The 16309-nt window shown below is 53.5% G+C and overlaps 1 protein-coding gene across 5 annotated transcripts in view; it reads left to right on the top strand.

Annotated features, from left to right (window-relative positions):
- The first annotated feature begins 4961 nt into the window (after window positions 1-4961).
- The window catches only part of NSD2 (nuclear receptor binding SET domain protein 2), a 68410-nt gene continuing 57062 nt past the window's right edge, over window positions 4962-16309 (top strand). For 4 of the 5 annotated variants that reach the window (XR_004423074.1, XM_033106819.1, XM_033106820.1 and 1 more), the window contains exon 1: window positions 9394-9555. The gene's annotated coding sequence lies outside the window, so the exon portion shown is untranslated. Of the gene's footprint in view, window positions 5549-9393; window positions 9556-16309 lie in introns of those variants that run through there. The other variant, XM_033106821.1, reaches the window with a different exon arrangement.

Genomic DNA, 16309 nt, shown 5'->3' with positions numbered 1-16309 from the left:
AGGAGCCTGGACTGCCAACCTCTGGCTTGTTTTACACTACTGAGAAAACATTTACCTTCTTTAACCGCTGTTGTTTGAAGGGGTTTCTGTATATAAAGCTGGACTCAAGCATAATGGGTTCAAGGTCATATCCCGCAAGAGGCTGGATTGCTGGGTCCGCGTGACTACAAATGTATATTTTGGGTAAATCTTTAAAATGACGAGGTTTTAACTTTTTAATTTTCTTTCACTGTATTAAAGTGAAGTAACGTGGCCAAGTCCTCAGTGTACAATCGAAGTATTTTTCCATTATGCCCACGCCCAGGCAGCCCCCACTCCCATCAAGGCAGAAAGCTGCCGGCTCTCAGAAGGCTCCTAATGCCCCCTCCGACACCACCCCTTCTCACCAGAGCCCTGCTCTGGCGCTTCTACAGTCAAAAATCACTTTGGGGCAGCTGGTTGACTCAGCAGTTAGAGCGCAGTGCTCATAACACCAAGGTCGCCAGTTTGATTCCTTCATGGGCCAGTGGGCCGCGCCCTCCACAACTGGATTGAAAACGACTTGATACGGAGCTGAAGGGTCCTGGAAAAACACACTCTTCCCCAATAAAACTTAAAAAAAAAATCACTTTGCCTGTTTTTTCCACTTCATGTAAATGGAATCAAATAGTGTGTACTTTTTTATCTGGCTCCTTTCGCTCAACATCACGTCTATCAAATTCGTCCGTGCTGCGGGTAACGTTAGTTATCTTTCGTTCATACAATGTGCGTCCCACTCTAGGAACATACCACACTGTGTGTGTCAATGCTGTGTCGACGGACCCTCTGTTTTGGCCACTACGAACAATGTTGCTATTAATATTCTTGCACATGTTTTTTTGCCCTTAATAGGAAGAGAATTGCCGGTCATCGCCGGTCAGCCTGTGCTTAAGTTCAATGTCAGAAGATACGATATGTACCGACAGATGGTTTTTCAGAGCAGTCCTATCAGCTTACCACCAGCAGGGCAAGGCACCACCGTCATCCAGCTCCCCGCCAATCACTGCTCTTGTGGTTATTGTGCTGGTAATCATTCTGGAAGGTACGGGCATATTGTGGTTCCTTTTCCATTCCTTTCGTGACTAAGAATTTGGAGGCACTTTTTCATATGCTCTTGACCACTGAGACCGCCTATGAAGTGCTTGTGAAAGGCTAGATTTTTTGTCCTTTCCTCCATTGGGTCATCTGCCTTTTTCTTACCGAGTTGTGAGAGTTCTTTGTATATTCTAGATAGGGGTCCTTAGATAAATGTATTGCAAGCATTTTCTCCCATCCATGGATTGCCTTTTCAGTTTTTCATGGTGTCTTTTGATGAAGAGAAGTTCTTAATTTTAATGACTTGATCTCTCTTTTTTGGTGCTTTTTTATGAATGAAGAAATCTTTGCTACCCCAAGGTCATGAAGACATTCTCTTATGTTTTATTCTATAAATGTAACTGTTCTATCTTTCACGTTTAGGATTATGATCATTTGGAACTGATGTTTGTTTTGTATATTGTGAAGCAGATATCAAAGATGACTTTTCCTCTATGGGTACAGCATAGATCAAGCACCATTTATTGAAAAGACCATCTTCCTCCCCCTTCAGTAGGCACAACAATGGCCCCCAAAGATATCCACGTCCCTTCCTAATTCCAGAACTTACGAATGTTACTTTACACAGAAAGAAGGATTTTGTAGAGATGATTATATTTGGGGTTTTGAGATGGGAGACTATTCTGGATTACCCAGGGGGGCCCAATGTAATGAAGTGTCCTTAGAAATGGCAGAGGGAGGTTTGATGACAGAGGTCAAGTGAGTGGCGTGTTGGGGACTCGAGCAGCCAGTGCTGGCTTTGAAGGTGGAGGAAGGGGGCTTCAGCCACGGAACGCAAGCTGCTTCTAGGAGCTGGAAAAGGCAAGAAAATTAGCTTTCTCCTAGATCCTCCAGAAAGAAGTGCAGCCCTAATGACACCTCAGTGAGACCTGTACCTGATTTCTGATCTACAGCACTTCAGGATGATAAATTTGCATCATTTTAAGCCATTGCATTTGTGAGAATGTGTTACAGAAGCAAATAACTAGTATACCCCGTTGAATTACAGTGGCACTTGGGTTATAAATCATCTGGCCATGTATGCTGGCACTCTGTTCTGCTGCTTGGTCTTTCTGTTTATACTTGAGCCAATACCAAGTGGTTCTAATTACTGTAGCTTTCTAACTTGTGTTGATATATGGTGCTGTCAGACCTCTTGCTTGTTCTTCTTCTTCAAGGTTGTTTTGGAAGTTCTTGATGTCCTTTGATGAACAGAAGTTCTTAATTTTCGTACAGTCAAATGTGTCAATCTTTCCTTTGATAGCTAATGGGTTTTTTCGCCTGTCCTTTTAGAGAAATCTTCCCTGACCTAAGGTCAAAAGGGTATTCACTTATGTTTTCTACCAAAAGATTGAAAGATTTTCTTTTACTGTTTAAGACCTCGATCCACATCGAGTTTCCAGCAGTGTGGAAGTTGCCTGCAGGGTGAGGTACGAGCCCAGCTTCATTTTTCACCCCGTAGCTAACACAGCACTTTCCCAGTCCTCCTTATTCAATAGCCTCTCCTTCCCCCAGTCTGTGTGCCCCTGTCATATGTCAAAGTTCCATCGCGTGTGAGTCTGGCCCCAGAGTCTGTTTTCTCTTCCCTCCTTTTCATTGGTCAGCTGTTCCCTGTACCACTTACGCCACTTCCTGTCAGTCAGACCTGAGGCACACACAGTCGCCCAGAAGCAAAGGAGGCCCCGTGTGAGACCTTAACAAGTCAGTGTATTCACACGGCCCTTTGCCTTTTGGGAGAAATTTGCAAAAGTGCAAGGTTTTGACCATGATTAAGACCACTGTCTCTTTCCTTGCTGCCTACCAGTCTGGTTTGAAGTGCTCTCGTGAGGCTGGCATCTCGCCAGGCCAAATCCTGCTTGCGGTTCGCTGAACTTCGATGTATAAAGTCAGTGTTTTTGTCAACTTTGGAAAAATTCTGGTCATTATTTTGGCCAATAGTTTTTTTCTATCCCATTCCTACCTTTTTCTCCTTCTCAGGCTACAATATACATGTTAACACTTTAATCTTGTCCATCGAGTGCTTGAGAAGTTTTCTTCCACAATTTCCTCTCTGTTCTTCAGATTGGATAATCACTGTTGGTAAGTTCACTGACTCTTCTGTCACCTTCAATCTTCTGCCAAGCCAGCCCATCCAGTGATTTTGTCATTTATGTACGTTTCATTTCTAGAATTTCCATTTCATTCTTTTTCACAGCTTCCATTTTTGTTGAGATGCCTTTTTTCTTCACTCATTAGACCATATTTTCCTTTAATTATTGAGTATCTTAAAACAACTGCTTTAAAGCCTTTATCTGTCAAATCTGACACTGGACTCAGGGTTGGTTTCTATTGATTGCTTTATTCCTTGATTATGGCCACATTTTCTCTTTTATTCATATGTCCAATATATAATAAAAAGTCCAGTGACTTTTTATTATATATTGGTTATGTTGTGGATGTGTTCTAGAGTCTCTAGATTCTGCCATCTTCCCCTAAAAATGAGTGTTATGTATATTATAACCCGCTCTGGGGGAAGCCAGCCCGTGTCAGACGGAAACTCCAGTGCCCTCCCCACAGATGCCAGCTGTGTCCTTCTAGAGAAATCTTCTCTGTGTCACTGCCCCGTCGGCTCAGCAGTACAGCGTGTTCTGGTTGGACGCCATGTCTCTGGTAAGAGACGGCCCACTCAGAGACAGCTGGGGCAGTCAAGGCGGACCTCATGAGTTTCCTTCACTGGGCGTCAGTCCTGAAAGTGGCCAATGCATCTGTTTTGTCCATGTTACGGTTGTTTACAGTGGGGGGCAGGTCTGGTACAGGTTTCTCTGTTGTAGCCCTCAGCAGGAGCCTCAGGTTTGCTTCTTAAAAGAGATCCTTCCACATCTGTGGGAAAACTGCGGAGCTCTGATCAAGTCTGCGATTTAGTTAATGGCAAGGGACCAGTGTGGGTTCCTTAGTTTTGACCGAGCTACCACGGAAATGTAAGGTGTAGACTCCAGGGCAAATAGGTGTGTGTGGGGGGGATTCCGTATTAGCATTGCATTTTTTCTGTAAATGTAAAATTGTTCCACTAAACAAATAAAAAGGATCCGTCTGGCTGGAAAGGTGAGGAAAAGTGGGTTGGGTAGGAGAGGACAGGCTCCGCGTCCTGTGTGGCGGCCCGCCAGGCTGCCTCTGAGTGGCCACTCCCGCTGTCTCTGGTCAGTTCCAACTCGGGTGGCGGGCAAAGCCTGTCACCAGTCCAGAACTGAAGTGGTCCAAAGCGCTCCCCAAGCTGTTACTAGCGCTTACATCTCGCTGCCCGTTCAGGGCTCAGGAAGGGCTTTTATTTTCTTCTTTCTGCTGTTATGGGTTTTAATTTCCTGCGATTTTCATAATTAGGAAGAGAAGCGTTACCTTAGTACAAAACGCTCTTTCTTTAGCCAAAGTCTGAGTGCGTGGGCAGCGCTGGCTGCGGGCCCCGCCCTGGGTGGTCCTGGACCTCTGGCAGTCCCCGTGGAGGATGGGGGTAGGAGCCGCAGGAGAGGTGCGGGCGGCCTGGCGGAGGTTGCTGGTCTTCGCGCCATTGCCTTGGGTTTTCAGGCATCGTTTCCTTCGCTCGGAAGGACCCAGGAGCTGCGAAAACGGCTCGGTCACCCGGGGGGCGTGGGGTGTGGAGGCAGGAAGGTGAGCGGCGGGCGCCGGGCGGGCGCGGGCGGCGGGGCGGGCCCGGAGGGCGGGGCTTTGAGGTGCGTGGCCAATGCGGCGGGCGGGACTGTGTGGGGCGGGGCCAGGCAGGCAGGAGGCCTGCGGCGGACTGGCGGGACGGGTCTCTAACCCGTTGGCCGCAGCGGCCGTCGGGGCGTCCACATCCTTCCCCAGAACGTGTGAGCTCGGCTGTCCCAGCCGTGAGGACCCTGCTCCGCTCCCACCGTCCCCTCTGCCGGGCGTCCCCTGCGCGTTCAGGAGGGCGCGCAGCCGGGCAGGTGCGAGCACGCGCCCTGGGGAGGCGGGCTCCGACCTGACGCAGCCATTCCGTCCCGGCAGCCGCTTCCCGAAGGGTACTGCACTATTATCGACATGATTTTACACACAGAGGCCTCACAGGTCGTACAACTATTAATAGTAAGAGAGGTGTGGGTTGGATTGCATTCCTCAAGAGATTCGTTCAAGTTCCAACTCCCTGCCCGTGAATGCGACCTTATTCAGAAACAGGGTCTTTACAGATGATCGAGTTAGGTGAGATCATTAGGTGGGCCCTAATCCAACGACTGGTGTCCTCGTACGAGAAAACAGACAGGCGGGCACACAGGGAGAAGGCCACGTGAAGATGGACCCTGGGACAGAAGTGATGCTGACACAAGCCAAAGAACACCAGGGACCACCAGCCACCACCAGAAGCTAGGAAGAGGCAAAGAAAGATTTTTCCCGAAAGCCTGCAGGAGGAGCGTGGCCCTACGTACACCTTGCTTTCAGGCTTCTGGCCGCCAGAACTGTGAGAGTAAGTCTGTGTTGTTTTGTGGTACTTTAACTGGCGGCCCTAAGAGTTCAGCATTAGAGGGAACAAGGGATGGGGGCCTGGCAGTCCAGCTCGGGCAGCGTTGCTACCTGGCGATAAACACAGGCTATGAGTACCCTCCAGGTGACTCAGCCAGCCTGGGAGGAAGTCAAGGAAAGCTTCTGGAAAAAGAAGTGTCACAGCTAAGACCTGGCAGGGGGTGGTGGTGGGGGAAGAAATTGAATCCAGCACCTGTCTAGGGTCTGGGTGTGTGTCTGTCCAAAGGGTGACGTCCAGGGGGGAGTTAGCTTCACAGATGGGGGTGTTTTGGGGAGAGGCTGGGCTGGAGAGGCGGAGCTAGACTTCCTCCCCATTCCTGAAAGTCCACCATGAGGCTGGCCGAGGAGCAGGATTTGTGTAAGGGGCACTGGATTTTAAACAGGTGGGTTACATGGTCAATTTTGTGGTTTAAAAAAAATTCCCTTGGCTGGGTGCAGAGAATGGACTGGAGGGGCGAAAGGGGGGCGGGGCAGGGGGGTGAGGAGAAAGCTGCCCTGAATTCCAAGCGGGAAGTCCTGGCAGTGGAGGAGACAGAGCAGGAGGAGAGGAGGATTCAGGAAGTGGAATCCAGGGAGGAGAGGAAGAGCCCTCCGCTGGCTGGCACCGTGGAATCTCCAAGAAGCAAGCAGCCTTTGGGGTGGAGATGAGTCTGTAGTTGCCCCCAGGACCCAGGTCCTGGGCTGCGGTTTGCTCCTGGAGGTGACCACTGAGACTCTGATGACAGGCACCTCAGACCTCTTGGGGGTTCCCGTAGGTCAGTCCCGAAGGCAAACTGAGAGGGGTGGGCAGAGAGGGTAGGGAGGCCTGCTCAGGCCTCTCAGCCAGGACTTGGGTGGGGGGAGGTTTGCAGGGCTTCAGTCTGCACGTCCATCCCACTGCCTGACAGACGCTCAACAGAGGGTTGGCCCATGTGACCCGAGGAGCCTTGCAGTACTGTCTGCTGGCTCCTGCAGGTTGACCCAGTGGACTGAAGTGATCCTTGGGCTGAGTGCTAGCTGAGGCAGAGCCTGTCCTTGGGAAAGGCAAGCGTCCAGCTTGGAGAGCAGAGTGGTCATGTCTGGGAAGGGGCTGCTGGGAAGATCTGGGGTGGGAGGGCCCTGCTACTGCTGGCCTGGGCTGTGAGCCTGCTCTGGGCTGAGGGGAAGGGGCCTGCCTTCCCTCCCTCCTTGGAGGCCACCTGGGGCACAGGAGGAGGGGCAGCTTGAGATCACTGGTTTCCACTTGGAAGCCCTCTTTATTTGGCCAGGGATGGAGAAAGGCTGGGGTCAGAGTGCATGCATCCCCATGGAAACAGCAATGAGCCTGGCCCCTGGGGAACCCTGGCCCTAGTGGGGGATGGTGAGGCCAAGCTGGGGCCGGGGGCTCCTTTGGAAGCAGCTCTTACAGGGAGTCTGTGCCAATGAGCTGCAGGACCTACAGGGATGAGGAGGAGGGAGGCAGAGCACGCTTCAGCAGGGCCACAGAGAGAACATGGAGGGGAGTGGGTTATGCTTCCTAGAGCTGTGTGCTCGAGTGGGCAGTTAATAAATGGTGGGCAGCCAGAGGTAGTGAGGCTGCAGGCCTTGTGGCCAGGGGACTCCTAGTTCTGCTTGAGCCCTCGTTCCATGGCTACAGGGCTGGTTCCAGAGCCAGCAGGCAGGCCCGGGGTACCTTGGTCCTAAATGCCTTGCCTAGCTCAGCCTCGGTATGAGAGCCGAGGTGGAGGGCCTCTGAACCGCAGTGGGCCAGAGCAGGGCAGCCCTTGCCCTGTGAAAGTGCTCGTCTGTGGTTGCTGCTTTCTGTCGACTGGATTCTTAGTCCCTCCATCTGCTGCAATTGCTCCATCTGAATGCGGAGTTTTCATTCAGAGAAGTGACAAGAGTCTCAGAGACCAAAATAAAGTTTGGCCCCAGCTGCTGCCGTCCTCGAGTGCGCGGCATAGCCAAGCAAGCTCAAGGCTCCCTCTCCTGGCTCTCACCCCCCTCCCTGAGGCCTGCTTTCCAAGAACAGCACATAGTTTGTGTGTGTGTGTGTGTGGGGGGGGGGCGGAGGTACTGCCCCGGCTCAGAACTTCCAAGCTGTGTGCCAGCCAGTGCCCACTTGTGGGAGCCTCACAGGTGAGCACCTACAGATCCAGGCACCTACCTGTGGGCTTCCTGCAGTCCATGGGGCAAAGCCCTGGTGCATGGCGGGCTGGGGACTGTCCAGCTGGCCAGACTTGCTGTAAAGGCCTTAGGACCTCCGTGACACAGCCAGGCTGGGTCCAGGGAGGCCCACACTTGGTGGGAAAAGACCAGCCAGCCCCAAATAACTTTAAGGAAATCCAAACACACACTTGCAGGTTTTGAATAAATTTACATGTTGATTGCACTATTGTAAATGCAGATTTTTCTTTTTTTTAGAAGAGGAGCTTTCATTCCAAATCTGTGAAATCAAATGAGACCCGGTGCTCATTTGTCTCGTACTGTAGGGACTGAAAAGGTGCTGGGAGGCGGAAGTTTGCAGGCCGGTGCTCCAGAGGGGTCCAGGACCCGGGGAGGACACCTATTCTCTCCACAGCCAGAGGGATATGGTAAAGTGCAAATGTGAACGAGCCCCCACCCAGGGGCTCCCGGTGGCCAAGGGTGTCTCTTCTGGTCAGTCAGGACCCCCAACACCCTGCAAGCGCACAGCACACAGCAGGACCTCACCATACAGTTCTGGGACAGAAGGTGAACGATTCCATAATCCCTGTCAGCTGGGACGCTGGGGAGGGCCTTGTCCCTGCTCTGGTGGGAAGCAGCTGAAGCTCCTAGCTGGCTGAGTGCCAACTCCTCTAAAGTGAGTGTTGTCTACTAGAGTCCTGCACTGGCAGAACTGACCAGGCCTTTGTACCCCAACCCCTCAGTCACCCGATGTGGCCACTCCAGGGAAGGGCGAGACTGGCAGTGAGGTGTCAGGGCCTGAAAGTCCTGACTCTGCCCATGGGTCCCCCACTGCACCCAGCTCCAGGCCAGACCCGAGCCTGGAAGGTGGGGGGAGCCGCTGAACGCACGCCCTGCAGATACTCTGCAGGAAGACCCCAACACCACCGTGCTGGTCCTTCTCCGGCTAGCTGTTTGTGACCACCTGTGCCAAGTCGGTACTGCAGTATTCAGGAGCGCAGGCCTGGGGGAGGCTGTGCATCCTTCTCTGCAGCCCGGTAGCCTCCTCCACGCTCCCCTTCGCTGGGTCTCCGCGTGTAGGAGCCGGGGAATTGACCTCCGCCTTCCCTGGTGGGGCGGCACTATCAGGCCCGGCGCCTCCTTCCTGGCGCCGCAGCAGGGCCGTAGTGAGCACCCGGGCACCTCCCGCGCGGCGCGAGCGAGCGCAGGGCGCGCGGCGTGGCGGGGAGCGAGCGGCGCCGCGGGCCGACGTCCCGGGCCGGGGCCGGGCGCGCGGGACGGGCTCGCGGGCTCGCGGGCCGCGATTGGGCGCGTGGCCGTGACGTCAGCACGCGCCCGCTCGCTGCGGCCTCCGGCCTCCCGCGCCGAGCTTTCGGTTCAGCCGCTGCCTGGCGCGCGCCCGGCGGAGTAGAGGGAGCGGGGCGCGCGTCGGCGCAGCTGTGAGGCGGCTCGCGGGGTCCCGCGACCCCAGCCCAGCCCCCGCCCGTCCCTGGTGCCCGGGCCGCTGCCCCCGCCCCGCCCGACCGGCCGGCGCGGATTTGAAAAGCCCGACCGCAGCCCGCGAGCGCGGCAGCCAATCAGCGGCGCGCACTTTCCCGCGGCTTCTGCGGCGGCGGCGGCCCGGCAGCAGCGGCGGCGGGCGGGAGGCGCGGGGGCGGGGTCGGCGCCGCGCGCGGAGAGCTTCGGCCTGGCCGCGCTGCGCCCGCCGCCGCCCCCTGCCCTCCCTCGGCCCTCCCTCCCCGCGGCCCCGGTCCCCTCCTCACCGGAGCCGGAGCTGGAACGCCGCGCCCGAGAGCCGCTACCGCCAGAGGATGCGACGCACAACAGGTCATTGAGCCGCCGCCCGGCCGCCGCGGGCCTCGGGCTGGGGGCTGCGGGCGGGGGCCGGGGCGCGGCGGGGCCGGGGCGGGGGGCGCGCGGGCGGCAGTAACGGGGCCGGCGCGCGGGCGCGGCCATGTTGGGCCCTCCGCCGGCGGCTGCACCTGTGCCGGCCTGCGGGCCGGGCGGCCTTTGTTCGCCGCGGCGCCGAGCGGGCCGGGCCGGCCTTTGTGAGGCGCGGGCCGGGCCGGGGCCGGGCGGTGGGAGGGGCGCGCCTGACCGGCGGGGAGGCGCTTTTTGTCTGCTGAGGGTCCCCGGGTGACACTGGCGGGTGCTGGCCGTTGGTCAGCGCGGGCGCGGGGAGCCGGGCTGGGCCTTGGCAGATGGAGGTGCAGGGCCGGGCGTGGGGACTGGCCCGGGGCTGTGGGCGCCCCCCCGCCCCCGCCCGCGCCGCCCCGGGTGCCCCCACCCTCGCTGCCCCCGGCCCTCGGGGCAGACGAGGGGCCCCGAGGCCTCAGGACACGCAGAAACGGCGTCCCCGGTCCGCACGGCTAGCTTGGCCCCACTCGCAAGAAGGGCGGTTTAAAATCTCGGCATTTAAAAAACGCTGGTCTTGACTTGCGGTGGAAAGAACGCGGACCCATTGCAGCGTTAGCGCTGTGTGCCTCCCTGCCCTGTGAACGGTCACAGACTTGACATTCGAGTTGAGACTGTATCACGACGCCAGTCATTTTAGGCGGACCACTGGGGCTGTGGAGTGTGTGTGTGTTAATAGAACCTGGGAGGGGACCAGTTAGAAGCGAGTGAATTCAGAGCGGCGTTTGGGAAGTTCCTGGGGCACTGACAACCCGTGCTGGCACTTGGAAGGCTTTGACTTTTAAATGAGCTAAGCACCAAGATGCTCTTGTTTAATCGCTGAACAAGCTAAATGCCTTATGTTAGTACAGCACGTCCATTATTAGACTGAGTCTATCTCACGTACTTTAAAATAAGGTTATCAAGATGGAAAAGAAGCCATCCCTTGTATGCAGCTGGGACTTGAACTCTTTTATTTTCCAAAATGATTTCAGTGTTCTAGTTACACATTTAAATGTACCGAGAGCAACACTATTAAAAAAGCCTACCTGCAAACAGTAACACAAAGGAGACAAGTCGTGAAACACAGCCCTTGTGTACTTGGTGTGTACTCAACCCCACTACCGACCAGTTCAAATCTAAACCGCCGCCTGGGAGTGAAGAGGACTCGTGCCTTAAGCACGATTACTTTGAGTCATTTCCTTTCCTTTTCTTCCATTTTCTCAGCCGCCCAGCAGCCTGCAGTTTTAGGCCAGTGGTTGCTACAGTGAGGGCTTGCTGTGAAGAACTCTGCTCTACCCCCCCGCCCCGCCCCCCCTGCATTACCACCAGTTAGGCTGGCTCTGATTCCAGCAGTAAACATCCCAATAAGAGTACCAGATAAGTAACTTTATGAGTTTTAAAGAATGATGGACATTTTTTTCTTGTGTGTGCACGTACGTGATATATTCATGTGGAATGTATAAACTAACAACTCAAAATTTGTGGAGACATACAGAGAAAAACAATAAGGTAAACAGGCTACTAGATGTGGCTACCAGGCTTATGGTTTTTATGCAACCGATTTACACAGGGCTGTTAAAACAGTGTTTGCTCAAATGTGAGGAGGCAAATGAGGACTAAGTCCGTTGCAGGAATTGGAGGCCCTGTGGCGTGGCTAGGGAAGAGAGGGTCGAGCTTTACCTACTGGGATGTCCTCCTACGAGTGGTCCAACTTGAAAAGGTTTGCTCATATGGCAGATTGTAAACTAATTAGTTACTTCCTTTTTTATGTTTGGTGCTGCAGCATAAAACATGTAAAATGTGGAATTACAGTTACTGTGAAGTGCTGGTGAGTGGATCGAAAACACTAGTAAAATGTGTGCTATGTGAGCGAGGTACGGGATTCTTGTCACCAAGCACATGTAAAAGGATGTGCTAAAATGGTGCTGAAGTTCACAATACAAACAAGTTAACGCTTTAATCAGCAGGAACTGAAGATACAAGGCTTTATACTCATGTGTCCTCGTACACTGGGTTGTTGGGTTTTGGGGTTGTTTTCGGGTGGATGCTTGGGTACAGAACGTATGCAGTTTTGGATAAGCATCTGACTCTTCTGAGCCTCACTCTTTTCTTTTGCTGGACTGCAAGAAATGTGTCCTTGTTCCCCAAATATTTGATGCTCTGTCCTGATTCTAGGCTTTTGCGTGGACTGTTGTTGGGTGTGGACCACTGCTTGTCCTCCTTTTCTGAGTACAGAGTACCCCGCCTTTCAATGGCCACATGTGACTTTTCTCCCCTGCTGGGTGAGCTGTTGGAGGAGGAATCTCTAGCCTTGGGCAGCCCAGCTTCTGCTGGTGCCCCCTCATGGCAGGCACTCAGTAAATGCTGAATAAATGGGCATGTGACATGAGATAAACAAATAACCCATTTTAATGCCAGCTCCTGGCCTCTCTTTTTTGTAAGTCATGTTGAAGCAGAAAGGGACCCTCTGGAAGAAGCTGAGTGCGGAAAGTAAGGGGCTGGCCTAAGGTTGCCCTGCTTGAATCGGGGAGCCAGCAGCATGTTTGCCAGGCAGGCCTGTTTTCTTCTCCCTTTCTCATCACAACTAACTCAAACGTTAAAATAAAAATTAATTATAAAACACTGTAAGCATATACGTACAACAGTAGAACAGATGTGTACCTGCCAGTACGAAGAAGCAGACTGTGATATTTCTACCGTATCCCTGGGTATCACGGCAAGGTAAAAAGAATATAAAGTCTACAAAATAACAAAGCAAGAGGGGACGTGGGAGTTGTAGAGGATTAGGCTTATATTTTATAAACTGTCTTTATGTGATGCATTCATTTCTTTTCCAGGAATGATTATTTACAGTAAACATTTTGGGGAGAAAAAGACTTAAGTTGGTTACCCCAGGGACTCGCTGGCATTTTGCTTTTGTCTGTAGGTTGCAATGTAACTTTTGAAGGAGCTGATTGATTTGATGACATTTGGTTTGCTAGTTAAAAAGCGTCAAGACAGACCCCAAATTAGTTGTGTGTCTGCCTTCCAGGAAGCAAACGGCCAGCGATGAGTTTTCAAAGGATCTTAGTGTCTGTAATAGTTAATGGTTTCCACAAAGTACACGAAGATAGAAATTGCAAAGTGTGCATGAGCTGAGGAGTGGGGTGCAGAGAAACAGGTTTCCTGCTGGAAGGAGCTGGCACCTCAGTGTTACGTGGACTGGCTTGTCATCGGAAAAGTCAGTGATACGAATTAAACCTGTGACTCTGTTGGACGGTATATTTCTATCAGCAGTGTTTTCATGTTTCGATTGATTTTTCACATTTCGATGGAGCTTTCACGTGTGTTTTTGCTGCTGTTACGAAGTCCAGCAGATCAGAAAGCGTGTTTCTGAGTCCAGTTCTACCGCCCTCAGCTCGCTCTCTGCACCTCACCTGGTCTAAGATGTGCATGACCACGCAGGCCCCACTCGTCAGGGCTCTCCATTGCCCTTTGGGGGTCAAGACCAGCCTGTCCCTGGGTTTTCACCCTCTCCCGGCCCCTTCAGACCACCTCTTGCTGCTACTTTCCCCTTGGGCCTTTGCGTGGTCCGTTTTTGCCCCTCCCCCCACCCCATGTGCAGCCCAGTGCATGTGTGGGCACAGCTAGCTTTTCCTATTGATTCCTTCTCATTCACTGTCAGTCGGACGGCACTCCCAGAAAGCCCCGATTCCCGGCCTGTTGTGGGGTGCTGGGTGTCTCATTACCTGGGTGCACTCTCCGTGTCCCACCCCCACCACGCTGGGCCTCAGGCTGTCGCACTGCTGTCCTGCTGCCTGGAACCCTCCCCCTGGTCACCTGCATGCTTGCTCCTTGCTCCAAGCTCCCCCCTCTCAGGCCCCTTCCTTGCCCGCCCTGTCGCCAGCAGGCACAGCTCTTTGCCCCAGACATCCCGTGTTATTATTTGTCCATCTTCCTGGCGGCATTGATGTGTCTCCTTTGGGCTTTGATTACTCTCACACCCCCAGGCCTAGAAGAGTACCTGAGTGACCATCAGTCTTCCTGTAACTAATGAAGGGACCCTCAGCCCCTTGTACGAGGTACCTCAGAAATGGTGTGGATGACGAGTGGCATGAGCCTGCCCTAGTGTGAGGTTGGAAAGGTGTCACCTCACCGTGGACTGGTAACAGAGGTCAGAAAAGAGGCTCATGGACCAGTGCTGGAGACGGTGACCTTCCCAAGGCATGGGAGGCGGGGCAGGAAGAGCGAATAGATGCAAGAGGGGGCCGCCTGGGGCTCCGAATGAGGGAGAGTGGGCCCCCGTGATTGTGGGGTTCCCAGTTTGAAGGATTGGGTGCACCGTTGTATCACTATGAGCCAGTCGAAAGTGACAGTGGGCCTAGTTTCTCATCTACCTCCGTTCCTTCTCGGACAAGCTCTGACCTCACCTTCTAGCCGCAAACGTGGCCTCGCGCTTTCCTGCTCACTCGGGAGCGTGCTGTGTGGTCCCTGCATGTTCTGGCACCTTCACTGGCCCGCGCACCGCACTGCCCTGAGAGGTCGCTGTGCTGAGCATGCTCCGTCCCGCCCACCCGCCGGCCGGTGCCTGTGCCGGGTGCCGGGCTTCTTCCCAGCGGCCTTGTCTGTGGGTGCAGGGCCCTGACAGCTGCGCTTTGTGAGGGCTCCTGCCCTCCCTCTAGGGCGCGAGTTTTCCACGGCGAGGGCCCCTGATTTGTCTTCTGGGCTTTAGGCAGGGCCACTCAGTTAACATGTGAAGATAGCTTTGGAGTTGTCTGCTGTTTTCCTAGAGATTAATGTCGTAAACATGTGAATTCCTAGTTTTTTTAAATGAAAATATATGTTGTAAATAAGAGGCTTCTGTGTTGCTTTCCCCAAAAGATTTGAAGACAGAGTGCCTCCTGTGTGGAGTGGCCGCCTGAGTGGCTTTGAGCTGCGAGACCTCTGTACCTCATTGCCTCGAATCCTCTCAGCAGGAAACCCACTCCCAGATGTTATTTGTGACCCAAAGTCGCAAGGCTGGAAGTGCCTGGAGCACCAGCAGGACCTGACGTCCTCCGATTCTGTACCCTGGAGACTTGCTGTCCTGCCTGTCGGGGGACATTATAACCTAAGGCTGTCCGTCCTGGAATAGGAGGGTGGCTGTGGTATTATTTTAGTGTGGCAGTGCCATTCCCTCGTTCACTGAGCGGTACCTGTGTGCCAGGGACGAGCCAGACCCGCGTCCTTGGGGCCGCGACCTCACCAACCTGTGAGCGGTGTGAGGCGGCAGGAGCCAGTGGACAGAAGAGCACATCTTTGAAAAACCTGTGAAATAGTCTTGCCAAATAATTGAACTGTAATCTGATCAAGCCATTGTTGCCAGTGACCAATTTCCAGGAAATAAAGGGGCGAAAAGAGCACGTTGACCCTCACTGCAGGACGGTCAGAGCAGAACTCAGCACATGGCAACCAATGAGCCCAGCAACCGGCCTCTTCAGCAAGGAAACAAAAAGCGGGGCTGTGTGTGAGAAGACATTGGTAGCACAGACTAAACACCACTTACAGTATTTGAGACAATGAGAAAGTGGAACACTGACTAGATTTGTTACTAAGGGATTCAGATTTTTAAAGTTGCCATCGTGGTTTTATTGTATTTCAGAAAAGAATTTGTACCTTTTAGAGTGCATGCAGATACATACTGATGAAATGATTTGCCATCTGGGTGTGCTCTATGGTTCTGTCACGGGGGTGGGGGCAGTGAGGGTGACTGCATCAGCACCAGCCTAGATTGATGGTGGCATGGGTACCAGAGGTTCTACCTGTTGTCTCTCCCTCTGTGTGTATTTGGAATTTGCATGACACCTGCAACAAATGAAAGTCATGAAAGAAAAATGGGGTGCACCTAGTAGGTCCTGTAGGGAGATTTACCCAGTGGGGGGGCCGGGTGTCAGGAAAGACTTCTCACTGGGATTAGTGCTGGAGCAGAGGAGTGCTTGGTAGAAGGTGGGCTTGGCAGAAGGTGGGTGTGAGTGCTGCAGATGAGGGCACAGCCTGTGCAGAGACCTGTGATGGGTGCAGAAAGCTGGCTGGTGTCGCTGGAGCAGAGGGTGAGGGGGATTGCAGAACAGGCAGCAGAGGCCACCGGGTGGGGGGGGCAGGCTCTTGTAGGCTGAGGATTTTCATCATAAGAGCGATGGAGGCCCTAGATGGTGTGCGTGTGTGTGACTGAGTGAGTGTGAGTGTGTGAGTGCATGAGTGTGCGTGTGTGTGTGAGTGCACGAGTACATGTGTGTGAGCGAGAGTGCACAAGTGTGTGTGTGAGTGAATGCACGAGTGTGCATGTGTGTGAGTACGTGTGAGAACGTGTGTATACGCACAAGTGTGTGAGTGAGTGCGAGTGCCAGTATGTGTGTCTGTGAGTGTGTGCGTGTGAGAGTATGTGAGTGTATGTTGTGTGAGTGTGACTGAGTGTGAATATGTGACTGCAGAGAGTATGTGTGAGTGTGTGTGCTAGTGTGTGTATGTGAGTGAGTGTGAGTGTATATGTGTGTGACATGAATCTTTGCTTTGGAGTGCACATTTTTCAGCATCCTGGGAGAGCTGGTGATGGCTTAGGGCAGAGTGAGGAGTGGGGTGCAGGAGAGCAGTCTGTGGTACTGGCTGTTCAGGTTGGAATCTTTCCAGTTGTCCCCGCTTTGGGTAGGACTGCCCTCTTGATAGTCGG

The sequence above is a fragment of the Rhinolophus ferrumequinum genome, chromosome 5 (genome assembly GCF_004115265.2).
Source record: "Rhinolophus ferrumequinum isolate MPI-CBG mRhiFer1 chromosome 5, mRhiFer1_v1.p, whole genome shotgun sequence".
NCBI lineage: Eukaryota > Metazoa > Chordata > Mammalia > Chiroptera > Rhinolophidae > Rhinolophus > Rhinolophus ferrumequinum.
This window is presented reverse-complemented; position numbering and strand designations above follow the sequence as displayed.